General features: G+C 32.7%; 1 protein-coding gene across 5 annotated transcripts in view; it reads right to left on the reverse strand.

Moving 5' to 3' along the window:
• LOC123719223 overlaps nucleotides 1-13,923 on the reverse strand; it is a 47,506-nt gene that overhangs the window by 19,861 nt on the left and 13,722 nt on the right. For 3 of the 5 annotated variants that reach the window (XM_045676163.1, XM_045676167.1, XM_045676168.1), the window contains exon 1: nucleotides 4,229-4,327. The exons of 1 other annotated variant lie outside the window; for it this stretch is intronic. The gene's annotated coding sequence lies outside the window, so the exon portion shown is untranslated. Of the gene's footprint in view, nucleotides 1-4,228; nucleotides 4,328-10,857; nucleotides 10,880-13,923 lie in introns of those variants that run through there. One more of the 5 variants, XM_045676166.1, reaches the window with a different exon arrangement.

Here is a 13,923-nt window from a genome sequence, read left to right on the forward strand (position 1 = left end):
CAGACGTGTAGACTAAAATGGCGTGCAATGCCATTAGCAATATACTCGTAAAAAGGGGAGCGTCGCTACCGGAAGTTAGGATATGGACAGGCGCAACACAATACCTACAGGTTGTTGCCTAGTGTGAGTTAATTAACCTAACTTAATTACTTATCTAGGACTTATACCAACCTACTAATCACACTTTATACTTTTATAATGAGTAAAAGATGGCGCTACAACATCAGTAACCTCAGACTATATTGTGTTTTTAATTGATATTACCTTTTCTTTTTTAATATATGTATAAAGTTAAGTGATACCGTATATATATGTACTAACGTTGACGTTGAATGACGAATTATTGTTCTTTAAAAAATATACCAGTACGTATTTTCTGATTCTTGTATGTGAATTAATACTCACACAAAGAAAGTTATCAATTGATATTGCAATTATGTTATCGACTTTCCTTTGTTATTTATCGATTGAGTCTCGAAGTTAATCCCTGCTCAAGATAACGGGACTTGATGAACTGAAATTACTGATTTTATTTTTGAAAGTACAAACTTGGTAAAATTAAATAGTCTTACACATATATATAATTATATAGATCCTGAAAAGACCGAGGGAATTCCACGTTTATCAGACGTCAGGTTTTTATGATGACTCATGTTTTAGAAATAACTTAGAAAAAACCAAAAAACTTCTTTCTAAACTTCTTCTACAAATGCTGAATGCGCCTTAGTCTTGCCACGATTTGATCCAAGAAGTATAAAGCTAAACAATATATCATTATATTATTTACACAATTCTATATTTCCAGCGCTTTTCATCATTCTTTAGAATCGTAGATAATGAGAGATTGCCATATAAAGTTAACAGATAAAAAAATACACTAGGCCCCGCCTCAATGTTTTTTTTTAATTAGCCTACTTTTTAGTAGCTACAGACTAATATATGGATAATTTTGCTATGCTTCCCCATACCCTGTTCACATTTCCTGGATATAAGCCTCGGTATTAAGACCTTCCTCAGAGTACAAGAAAAAAAAACTAGAATTGGTCTAGCCATCTTCGAGCTATGGCGCTTAGGAACATATTTAACGGTGAAATTTTATTTATAGACATAATAAATCGATTTAAAAAATGGCGGCATCATTTCACCGCCATATTTTGTATATATGGAGATATGTCCATTAACGTCATCTATTGCGAAGAGTAGGTATTGCTACTACAGGCTAAAAATAATATCAAAGTCACCTCGGTCTGTCGGTAAATAATGTAATATACTTATTTTGTTAAAGCTTTAATCAATGGAATATGTCGATGCTATGATTTCTAGCAGTGTTTCCCTACATGGGCCCACGCCCCACAGGGGGCAATTTGCTTGTTGAGGGGAGCTATTTAAAAATTTACTTACAATTTATTTCGTTAACAATATCCTAGTAATTCCTTCCTCAATTCTATAATTTAAGTTACGTAATAATTTTAGGAACCCCCAGGTGGGGCATGGAAAACTAAAGGTTGAGAAACACATATATAGGTTCATTGGGAGCAAAACGTTGCAAGACTGAATTAGGCGCATTGCGTGAACATGTCTGAGGATTGTCCTAGATTCTGTTGGTAAGACAGATTATCCGAGCGCAGCTCATGTTTCTGATACGGCTAACAGTTATTAAATCCTGTTCTACATACGCCTAGTAAAATCTAGTAGAGTTACATACTACTAACTTATTATATGAATGGTAATTTATTGTTGTTATTATCTAGACTTATAGTCTAGATAATCATAATATCAATTTAAAGTTACGGTCGTTATTTATCTAAATTGATAATTTTATCTTAAACAAATATAATGTCCATAGCTTATTAAATATTAAAAGTGATTTAATGCAAAATATTAATTAGTAAATTATTAATTTAGTATATTAAAAAAAATATTTTAAAGTTTATATGCATCTTTAAAATTTTGCGTCTTTACATATTACAGGTGTAGGCTATGTTTGTGATATATAATAGATTACTATATATAGTAAGCTAAAATAAAAAGAATTCTCAATGTCGTAAATTGGTATTAGTTTTTCAGTTAGTAGTTATGGGCTTAAGTCAAATAGCATCTGTTTGCAGATGTTTTTGCTGAGGGCAGACGTCACCGCATAACCCTTGGCCATCAACAATACGAATCACGAATTATCATAATTACTTGATTTGTTTTATGGTTTTTAGATGAACAAATGAATGGTATACGGTATACCCTTTGGGGTAAAGTTGTGTATTTTAGGATTAGTCAACATTGGAGACACATCTTATTCCACAAATTCCATTTTTGAAACTTCCTCTATTTAGGTTTCTGGTATGACTACGTCGACGGTAGAAGAAAATAGAAGAAATACGAGAATTGTGGACACAGTTACTTACTTGGTACCACATCAGCCTTATACAAGTGCCGCTGCAAGGTCTAGGTCCGGGACTACGCTTTCTGCACCTGGTTCGAGATCATTTGTTTTATAAGTATATAGGTGATCAGCTTTATGTGCCACGCGGTCCAGTTTCTAGGCTTAAGTTTTTTATATAGGCGGCATGCCCGTTTTCCCACGAAGCTATCCTTTACCGTACGCGTGAGTATTAAAAGTGGACATAGAAAGTCTATTGGCGCACAGCCGGGGTTCGAACCTACAACCTAGGATAAGAGTCGCGCAAAAACCACTAGGTATCACTATTCTTGTTATACAGTATAAGAAAGAAAAACCAAATGATGACAAACCTGATACATAAAGCTGAGTCCCGGACCTTGCATCGCCACTTGTATAAATGATGACCAACCAAGTGAGTAATTGTATACATAAGTGGATTAATATTATATAACATGACAGTATGTAATAGAAAAGTGTGCAATGTTAGATCAATAGGAATCATCCCTTGCGTGATCGCTAATACTATATCAGTACTATGAAATGTTACGGTACCTGAGTCAGGGTCAACCTTCATACATATAACATATAACTTCAAAAGCAATTAATTTCAGTTTCTATAATATTCTTTTGGATTTTCACCAAACAACCTACTTAGACTTTTCGGAGATAAGTTGTCTTTACGATAAGATTGACACACTAATACGTTTTCACTTCAGCGAAACAAAATTGCGGTTTTAACGTACGCTCCGGTTGTTATAGTAAGATGCACGCAGTACCAATAGGCTAGCGATGCATTGTGCATACAATTTTATACATATATTTTTGTTTTCATGTATATTCAAATGCATTAATATTAATTCAAGCTAGGCTCCATTACATGAATTTGTTTTAATTTTTAATAAACAATATTAAATTACGCCAGTGTCAAGGCAGGGCAATAACAAAAAAGGACCCGTATCTAAAGACGTCTTCTTAGAAGTTATATATGTATTAGTTAAACCCGTGTAATTCATTGAAACTACAAAAAATCGCAATCTCAAGTGATTGCAGATAAAATCTCGAAGGTTATGAAACAAAAAGTGTTGCGTTTGCAAAGGTCAATTGTCACAGATATTAGAGACAACTTTGGAGGAAGCAGTTTTATTATTACAACTCTCCCCTTTATTTGGCGCCCCTATTTACGGGAAACATTGATTATATTGTAGCTGCATGTTTGGAAAAGAATTATTTTCGATCCTTAGATCGACTTGATTATATATTTGAATTAAATGTTGTTTTAATAATGTATATGAAAGGTTTAGATATATATCAGATATTATTTTAATAATGAAAGATTTATGTTTATACTAAGTGTGTTTACAGTATCTTAAAAATAAGAGAAAAATCGATCGAAGAGCTGTACTTTTTATTTATGACGTCCAAATTAAATGTAATTTAGTTCTTTCGATGAGATATGTCGAATTTCCTGTTAGCAGATGCTGAATTTAAAATACATGACCTTTTATATAGGTTCACATGTTGAGGTGCTAATTACACAAATACCGGTTTTACAAAGTATTAGATCACTATAGCAAAAAAAACAGCTCGTCTTAAAAATCAATTCCTTAAAAGTAATAGGTTAAAATAGGTTTTAAATTTGAAAACCGAATAATATATTCACTGAACGCGATTTAAGTAAATAATCGATTTATTATATTGTATTTTATCTAAAGTATTCGATTTTATCAGTTGATAAAAATTGAAGTGCTTAATAAATTCGAAATTTGAATAATTGATAAAGAAATAATCCAAAAAGATATACACATGGCTATCAAAATAAAACAAAAGAATTACCTGCAAAACGATACAATCCAATTATCACAACTTATAAACAATAATTTTAAACAAACTGCGTCAACATCGGACGCCAACACGATGTGTACTGGATAAAAAGTACAGACCGAGCATAGATTGTAGAGTACTGACAGAGCTATGGTCTCCAAAGACACGATGGCGTCAGTGACCGAGGGGTGCGGTGATGTGCGTACACACTCACAGTATTTACAGTAGACATACTGTACTGTGCTTTTTTTAATTATACGGTTACAAAAACATTAATTGTGCTTTATAATTAAATTAAGTAATTTTTTGTAATTATTCAAAATGTTTTGTTATTATTGTTATAGTATAAATTTCTTAATAACAACACTGGTGTGGTGTGGGACCTTATTTTATTCATATATTTTATTAAGAAATTACCCAATATGTATATATATTTCAATTAAAATTCCTATATATTCGTAGTTGAGCGTCTTAAAAATGATTTATATAAAATAGAAGTGCAAATTTTTGGATTTATCATTATAATTAATTACTTTAAGATGTCATTGTGATGTAAATACCCACTAAAACTATTAAAAAGCTTTTTTTTATCTTCGTTCACGTGTATAATTTAATGAATAAATGATATGATTTATTAGTATTTTTACTAGATTGTACCGTTTTTGGGGGTACTACTACTATAGTCATGTGTAAGGGATTGTCCTTTTCATTGTCAAAATATGTTCTAACTGCTTTCTTCCATTTTATGTCTAAGTAATTCTATATCTTATTGAATTTTTTTTCCTCACTATGGTTGCCAGGAAGAGATCACTCGATAAGGCCGCCAGTTGCCCTCCTTCTTATTTAATTTTTTTAAATGTTCTATAATTTCAATATAAATAAATATTGTCTTAGTTTTTTATTACTGTATTGATACCATAAAAATTGTTTGCTCTTTACATTAGTGCACTCGTATGTGTATATTTTAGTTTAGCTGGAAGCCCCATACTTTGCAGCTGCGTGTAAACGAACAAAACAAGTTGAATGATCTCAATGAGTTCATAACTTTATTAGTTAAAGACTCGACTTAATTGCTGTACGAAATGAAAACGGAATTTGAAATTAGAACATATATTATTCGACAGTAGTTTTAAGAGAGAGAGAGAATAATCGGTATGCTACTGTTTATAAATACGTGACCTATTTGGGTAAATATACCACATTTTGTAATTTTATGAATTAATAAATAATTTTATATAAATATAATCTGTAATATATATTTTGACTAAACTAATTCATTCAGGCTTAGGGGTTCATCAAGTTTATGAATTTTCTGATGCATACTTCCGGTTTTGTTACAATGTTGCCATGACAATCGGAATTCCCTTTGTGTTGATGTCGGGAACATTCTATGATCAATTTTATATACACACGCTTATACTACTTTCATAACACATTATTACAAAACTTAATGTCGCTTTAGTGTCAAATGTCAATCTCAACTGTCAACATGTAATGTTTATAATATATAATGTTATTTTACGAGCTAGCACACATATACATTTACGAAGGTAAACTGCTGTGTACCACATTATTGTGAAAAAAAAGGAACTAGTTACCGTAACTTTTAATGGAAAGCTCCAAATTCTGTATCTGTAGTCTTATGTGTCTGACACACTCCTTCCATTGTTTGGGTAAAGGCATGCAGGTACTATACAGGAACATCCTTCATGATGTTTTCCTACACAGCGAGAGTTAAATAGATAAAAATCGTATTTATTTCAAAGCTAAACATTATAAAGACGTTGTTTTGTTTGAACGCGCTAATCTCAGAAGCCACAGGTTGGAATTAAAAAAAAAATATGTCGCAAGACCAGGCCACTGACAATTAACATGACGCTCTAACTGTTTAACGTAGGGGAAACCGCACAGTACAGCTAGTTTCATATATATAAGATTTATGAAAAGGAAAAAAGATATGTTGCTCACTCAGCAGAAAATAGACGTAAACAACCTGAATTGTTTTGAAAATATCTATAAATGATTACGTTTTTAAGTTGACTCATTCGATAAAGATCGTACTGATTGAGAGTATTTGAAATGAGATTAGGATCACAGAATCCCTTCAATTGAAACCAATTCGTCTCGCTTGCTTGATACTATTCGTAATTGTCTGTTTGCCTACCTTTTACGGTTCGTTTCACTGATTGAGCAATATGCAAATTTTCAGTATTAGATTATTTGCATAATATGTTTTTCGTCGTAAACACAAGCAGGATGGACTTGATTGGAATTATGATTTCTATTGCTTTATATTAAAATGCACGAAAAATCGAAAGCCTTAAATAACAATAACAATCCTGATCTATGGACTGTTGTTGAATTTAATACGAAATTCCGGACTTAAGAGTCCCTCGAAAAAAAGGCACGAATTCTTAAAAGGCCGGCAACGCACTCGCGAGTCCTCTGGCATTGAGTGTCTATGGACGGTATCACTCACTTAACTTCCCTGGAGGCTTTAAGCAGCCCCAGGGCCTCCACTCCACATTGTAATAATATACTAGGTTTGACATTAAATTATTTATTGAAAAACTCAACTAATAATTACATCACTCCTTTGTTTCCCCAAAGTTGTTCATAACTTGGTTTTAGGAAATGCTTTCCAAAACTTTTATCAAGCATTTGTATACGACAATAGATGCTTATCGTCTTCCCATACAAGATGTTACTTTTCTTACGACAGCTATTTGGTTAAATGTATTAAAGTGAACTGATGATTTATATGAAACGAATGTTTTGTATTACGTATCTGTCAACATCACATACCCTAATTCACTATTCGAAAAGCCTATCAATTTGCAGACAGCAATATCCTCCGCTAATGCAATTAGGCACGGCTCTGCTCATGTAATCTTGTCCGGACGCGCCTCTTCGATTTCAATTTACATAATGTACATGAAAAACTATACCGATCAATCTGTGACTAGCAGCTATTTTGGCCAATTGTGTCTAAACTCAAACACATATCAGCACAGTTTATTTAATTCCATAAAATATACGACAAAATAAATTAACAGTAAGTATGAATTAAACTATCTATCTTATGCAAGCAATTCCAGAATTTTCTATATCTAGCTATCTTAAAAATATTAGTTAAGATTAAGATCTATTAGCACGCCTTACAGATCACAGGTGGACGAAAGTAGTAACTACATGGAGAAGCCCACCAGGCAAACGGTACAGAGGCAGACCTTATGATCGATGGGATGATGACATAAAAAAAATCTCCGGTCCTCAATGGATGCAAAGAGCTCGAGATAGAGAAAGCAAGCCTTGGAGGAGGCCTTTACCGGAGAGGGTTCCTGATACATACTAACTGTTACAAATATTTACTAACACATAGGTTAACCAGATATTAGTGGATCGAGAAACAATTTAAGTTTAAAATAAAATGATCTATTATCTTAGTGGCTAAAAGCCATCAAAACATACTTCTATTTCTCTATTTTCCGTTTAGTTTTCGCGTACGGCGAAGATAAGTACCTATAGTACATCGTATGTCTAACCTCTAGTCCTAAAAATTGAGGCTGTGGCTAAACAAGTAACCAACCCGTAGCCCTGCTGGTAAAAACTTTGTCAATTGCAAATAAAATCAGTTTAACAACGACGAAAAAAATCACTTTAAAAACTCCTCAATGTAAGCAATTTTAATAGAAAATCTCGCAAAGGGAAATCAATTTCGAATTCAATGTTTAAGTAAATCTGCCAATAGACTATAAGAAGTATCATTAGTTTTTTAACCTTTCATTGTGGTCGTCGTCATTTCATTGCCCATTGGAAATTAGATTGGTGTGAAAAGGCAGCTGCCGATTGGAAAGTGATTTCCAATCGTTCGTGCTTAACACAAATAACTTTACGACAGTTCAGAAAATTTATTAACACAACAAATCTAAGCCATTAACAAAAATAAAAATTGGATTTTGGATTGTTCTATCGGTTGAAGGTTCAACACAAATGCATCCTAGGAACTACCCGATTTTAGTGGGCATTGGTCACCCATCTAATGGTCTTAACTCGGATATAAAAAATGGTTTGGCTCGGACACTGATAACTATTTATTGTAAGGATTTCTTCACTTTGAACGTAGCGTAAAATACACACTAAAACAACGCCAATAGCCGCAGTTATAATCCAAAATAATCACGAAACAATCTTGCGTAAAGAAACATTATTGTTTTTTTTTAAAGATTGAGTGAAAAATACAAAGTGTTATTATTTTCGAGTTCTGCTTTAGTTTTTGCTTTTTATGCCCTCTTGTCTTCATATTTGTGTATGGACTGGAGCTGCGGCTACTCTGAAAGAACTTAGTAGAAAAGAAAACCAGATACATTATTTGATTTACTCTTAATGACAGAAGAATAGTTGTTTCACGAGTTAGCTTTAGAAATAACTTCATGGTGATTGTTTACACGTGGTTTCGCTGAGAGCTATGGCCTTGACCGGTGAGCACCATATGGCTCTCTCTGCTTCACCGTATAAGGACACTTGACATCAACAAGAGACGTGAAATCAAAATTGAGGTTAATTAAACCTGCGAGTAACGTCATTCAATCCAACTTTAAAATTAGGTGGTCAATGCGTCCTATTAATCAGTACGATTTCTTTACAACACACATCGTAATTGCTTCAGTCGTAAATTTATTTAAGATAATAATAATAATTAAGACTCATTTATTCCTTATTTTATTTATTCCATTTATTAAAAATTTATACAGAAATAATTGTAAATTAATAAATATTAATTATATTTTGTCTGGGACAGCCACGCTTCCGCTTCCCTTGCGGGTTCCAATCAAACCCCTTGGCGCCGTACGGATGAGGCAAAGAGAGCCGAAAAGACTAGAGGCGAGGTGAAATCCGCGGATCAAGACCGAACGCGATGATGACTTACTGTGGGCGCCCTCTACCTAGGGGTTATAGTCAGTCTCTCTTTCTTATTTAATATATAAAAGTTTAAAAGTTCCTGCAAATTGTTAAGGCTTCGTAAATGATATTCTTTAACAAGGTATTCCATAAAATAAATTAAGCATTTGTTTCAAAGGAATTTATTTAAGTATATTAAATAAATGCTCTATAATGACATTGACAGTTTAAGCTCTAACATATTGGCGTGTTGGTAAAAGGAAAAAAACATGGTTTCGCAACCTTAGGTAGTGGACGGGTATTGCGACTGCGGAACAGTTGCTGCATCTGCCACAGAACAAGACACACTCCAAGACTCCATTAATGGGCAGGCACTCAAAACTTATCCGGTTCAAAATTCAAAACAGCGTTATATACAATGTACATACTTGCCAATACTCTTATATAAGCTATGAAAACACCGCCCTATCTGCTTCTAGTGTAATTTTTATGATGTTTTAAATTATTTTTTATTAGCCTAAGTGAAGCGGAATTAGGCTTAGTTTCCCTAATTTGTTTTTAATATTCTCCAAGGTTTGTTAGGTACATCTACAGTTCCCGAAGTATTCGTTAAAACCAGTATAAACGTAGTAAAAATTGTCATTGCGGCCGAATTAAGATATATTATTTTATAGAACAGGGGCAAATAGACATGAAATTCACATAAGTGATACCGCCCGTGGAGACTTAATGCCAAAGGGGAAAATATAGTAAATTTCTGTTAAAAACAAAATCATCTGATATGCACGTAAAGCAGCAAAAAGAACGAGCCGAGCTCATCTTTGAAGTAAACCACTTAACTCCGCTCGCCACGGTCAAGCGCAGTAGACATAAGATCTCTCACTTAGAGATTGAATTACAGAATTAACTTGAGAATATTCATTTAGCCCTTTATACCTCGTTTGCATAGGAGTTATGAGATGCGACTTTCGTCTTCTGTTTGGAATTTTGAATTCTCTTCACTGTTGCCTAGCAACACTAATACCGTTGTTCAAAAATGAAAAAAGTCAAGTAACTTTTATTATAATTAAGAAAACATTGTATAATAGGATGAGGGTAGGGACGGGCGGTGATTGCCATGTATTGGACGGTTTTAAGACATAAAGTGTGTCTTGTGTGATATACAATTTTGGATTATTCCGGTTATAACTGTGTTGAGGGGTATGTTTCTTTAATTATTATTAAGGTTTCGTTTTATTTTGTTGTAAAGCTATCTGAAATATATACTTTTTTTAGGTTTGGGAAACGCCCTCAAATTAAATGTTCATTATTGAATAATAAATTGACAATTTGTTTATGTGGTAAACATAATCACATATATATTGGTAGGATAAACCAAAATCCTCCTGGCGCCCACATTTATTTACTTAAGTAAATTATAAGATTAGGTTTAATATATTGTAATTTTGTATTTTGCTTGAAGTTCCTTTTATAAATATCCTGATATGTGCTAATTTGTTTTATTTAATGATTAAAACGCATAAAAATTGCTACTATTACGTATATTAACACTAATCTAATATTATTCAGCTTAATAGCTGAACACAGATATATTTTTTTAAGCAATTACTGATTTTTAAAACAAAGCCTTTGTTCGAAGACATAAAGGAATGTATTGTATTTTTGTAAATTAACGGCTCTTAAAAAAACTAAAGTATGTCAAAATCCAACCCGTTTTTAACATACCTAATCTCACTAACCCTTTATTATACTCGTGGTTCAGTGACTGACCTGCAAATATTTTTTTTTATTTATTTAAAAATATCAAAAAGAATATGGAACCACTAGATTACTCTAGGTGCTAAGTATCTATATCTATCATAAAGCATATGCTATCAGATTGGCAATCTAATCCGTCATCCCCTTTCAAACAACGCTCATCTAGAAGCACGCTGGAGTTTCACCGCAGTGGTGCCCGCACTGCACTGGTTTGTGGTTTTTTTTATAAGAACAGCAAAGGAGAGGAACTCCTTGCGCCCTTCCATCTTCCCTAGGCAGTATAAAATGGGTTCATTTAAAGGGTTTAACATCTCCTGTACATGCGTCCAATAGGCCACATCTCACTTAACATCTGTTGTGTATGAAAAAACTATATTTAAAATCCTTATCGTTGACGTAAGAATGATGCGCGGATTGGAAATGATTGCACAAAACGGAATTAATGTTACATAACGATGCACATCTATGTCAATGGAGCATTGTCTCTCCATTTAACTCAATTTAAAATCACGCGAAATCAGTACAAACTAACGAGCGCTCTAAAAACTTAGATTTTTTTGTTTTACAAGTAGCAAATGATGGAAGTCGTTTAGAAAACCACGACATATTGCCAAAGGATGTGCTAATATTATTTTTGTCATAAGTTATGTATTTTTTACAGCCTTCTTCTTCAGTCATTATTAAAAGACATATTTACTTCTACTTGGGTATGTTTTCTTTTAGCTCTGAACTGTTTGTTCTCATTGGTTACAATGTTACCATTTATATATATATATATATATATATATATATACTGTACTGTCTGTACTTGGGTCACTGGGGTGCTTAAAAAAATAGTGGATTTTAATTATACTCTATATTAATCACTCGCGTACAACAATATAATATAAGAGAAATTGCTATGTAAAGAATGAATGCAATGTAACAGTCGAAGAGAGTGTATACGTCTGGCTATACTCTCAGGGCGTAACTCCGACTATTTAGGAAATGACCACGCTTATAAAACTAAGAAAGCCGGAGTGACCACAATGTCATCGTCGCCTTAGTCGTACAATGTATGAAAAGTAATACAATATTATATATAGGGGGGGAGGTCTTTGATTTTCTTATTTGACGTACAACAGTAATTTTTTACCCATGAAAACGAAATGCATTTTCGAGGAGTCCTACAAAATTTAATATGTTTATGTATGTTTTGAGAGCTTCGCTTCATTTTGCTGACAAGAAGAGGGGGGGGGGGGGAATGCTGTAAATCTGCTTACTTAACGGCCCCAATAGACAAAGACCTATCTTGGCGTTCTGTAGCGGTTCGAATTCACATTGTTATTTACAAACTTAAAATAAATACAATAAAAATTCGTAGATTATGTAAAAAAAACCTGTTCACTGTAGCGGCGATAACAGATATTTAAAGTATCTCGTAAAAGTTGCCTACACATATCGTAGCTAACTAGTGGTTTTAAGTTCCGACTAGGTTTAATGGTGAAATATTGGTACGGGCTAGTAGGTGCAGAAAATCTATATCGTTTGAAATGTAAAATGAACAAACAAACAAACAGAGAAGTATTTATCTCTGGGGTCTCGAACCACCTCTACGTACAGCAATATAAATCATACCGTTTATATATATATATATATATGGTAACATTGCAATTCCAATGGGAACTAAAAGAATATATATGCAAGTAGCAGTAAATATGTATTTTAATAATGACTGAAGATGAAGGCTGTAAAAAATACATAACTTCTTATGTCAAGCATAATATTTTTATTCCAAACAGTGTAAGGGAATACAAAATGTCGTGTATCATAAAGTTTTTGTGTTTCGTTTCTCATATTACTATTCTCATTAATATTAAATTATAGATCACAATATCATAAAACAAGAAAGAAAGCAATCAAATAATGGTCGGTGTTCTTAACCAAAAAAGTTTCTTCCTATATTACTTAAATGTAAAAAAATAAGGAACCATAGACAAAAATTCTATCTTAGTACGAGTATAATCAATTATATTTTTAAAAACGCAGAGTTTTGTCCATATACATAAAAATGCTTAATGCTACTAATAAAAACGCATTATATTTTAACACAAGACAATACTACGCACTATAGTTTCAAAAAATTATTAAAAAAACAGCCTTATCGCACTATTTTTATTTAAGTCATCTGTCTTCAACACAGCCTCAACACAACTTAAGAGAAAGAAACGAATTATAGGAGATCAAAAGTTATTACCACAAAATATTTAATAAGCATTTCAGAAAGTACATAAGGTATATAAGTATATATAGAGAACTGATCAACAAAAAGCCTTTTAACCAACGATTTGCGTGAACAGACACATAAGCCTGACTTTGCTAATGCATACACGACAAGTGCAATTTTGTCGTGTGAACTTTTATTAGAACATTGACTTGGAATTAATAGCAAGTGGTATTGCGTCACTTAAATGTGTTAGAACTCCTAAAATATTACGCCAAATGTCAAAACACACATACCTAAAATAATTTTAGACATATAGCTAACGATTTTATATGTTACACATATAATACATACGCAGAGCGTTGGCATACGCGCTTAAATTTTAAAAACATGATGAAAAACTGGAATTCAATTTCCAAATATTTTTTTATAAAAAAATTTCTTTATTAATTTATTGAGAATTGCGATTGATGCTTGCCGTACAGAGATTTTATATTGGGTTCCAATTTGATTCTTCCGTCTCAAGTTGTGATATATCCACAATTATTTACCCCCTTTAAGGTTAGGTTATAAGTTCTTACAAAACAGAGACCGCTTTACATAAAAAAAACATATAACTAGGCTTACGATTAAGACCATTAGAATACGTAAGAGAAATAAGATATTAAATTAATTAGAGCATAAAGCGTAACGGTCCTTTACGGATATTGAGTTCTGTTAACCTTCTGTTATCTTTATTCCATAATGTCATTTCTTATATATTTCAGGACTGTCTCTCCGATACTCAATTGTTTATAATACTCGCTAATAAAAGTACCAATATATAATATTTTTTGTGTCTGCC

The sequence above is a fragment of the Pieris brassicae genome, chromosome 2 (assembly GCF_905147105.1).
Source record: "Pieris brassicae chromosome 2, ilPieBrab1.1, whole genome shotgun sequence".
Classification (NCBI taxonomy): Eukaryota; Metazoa; Arthropoda; class Insecta; order Lepidoptera; family Pieridae; genus Pieris; species Pieris brassicae.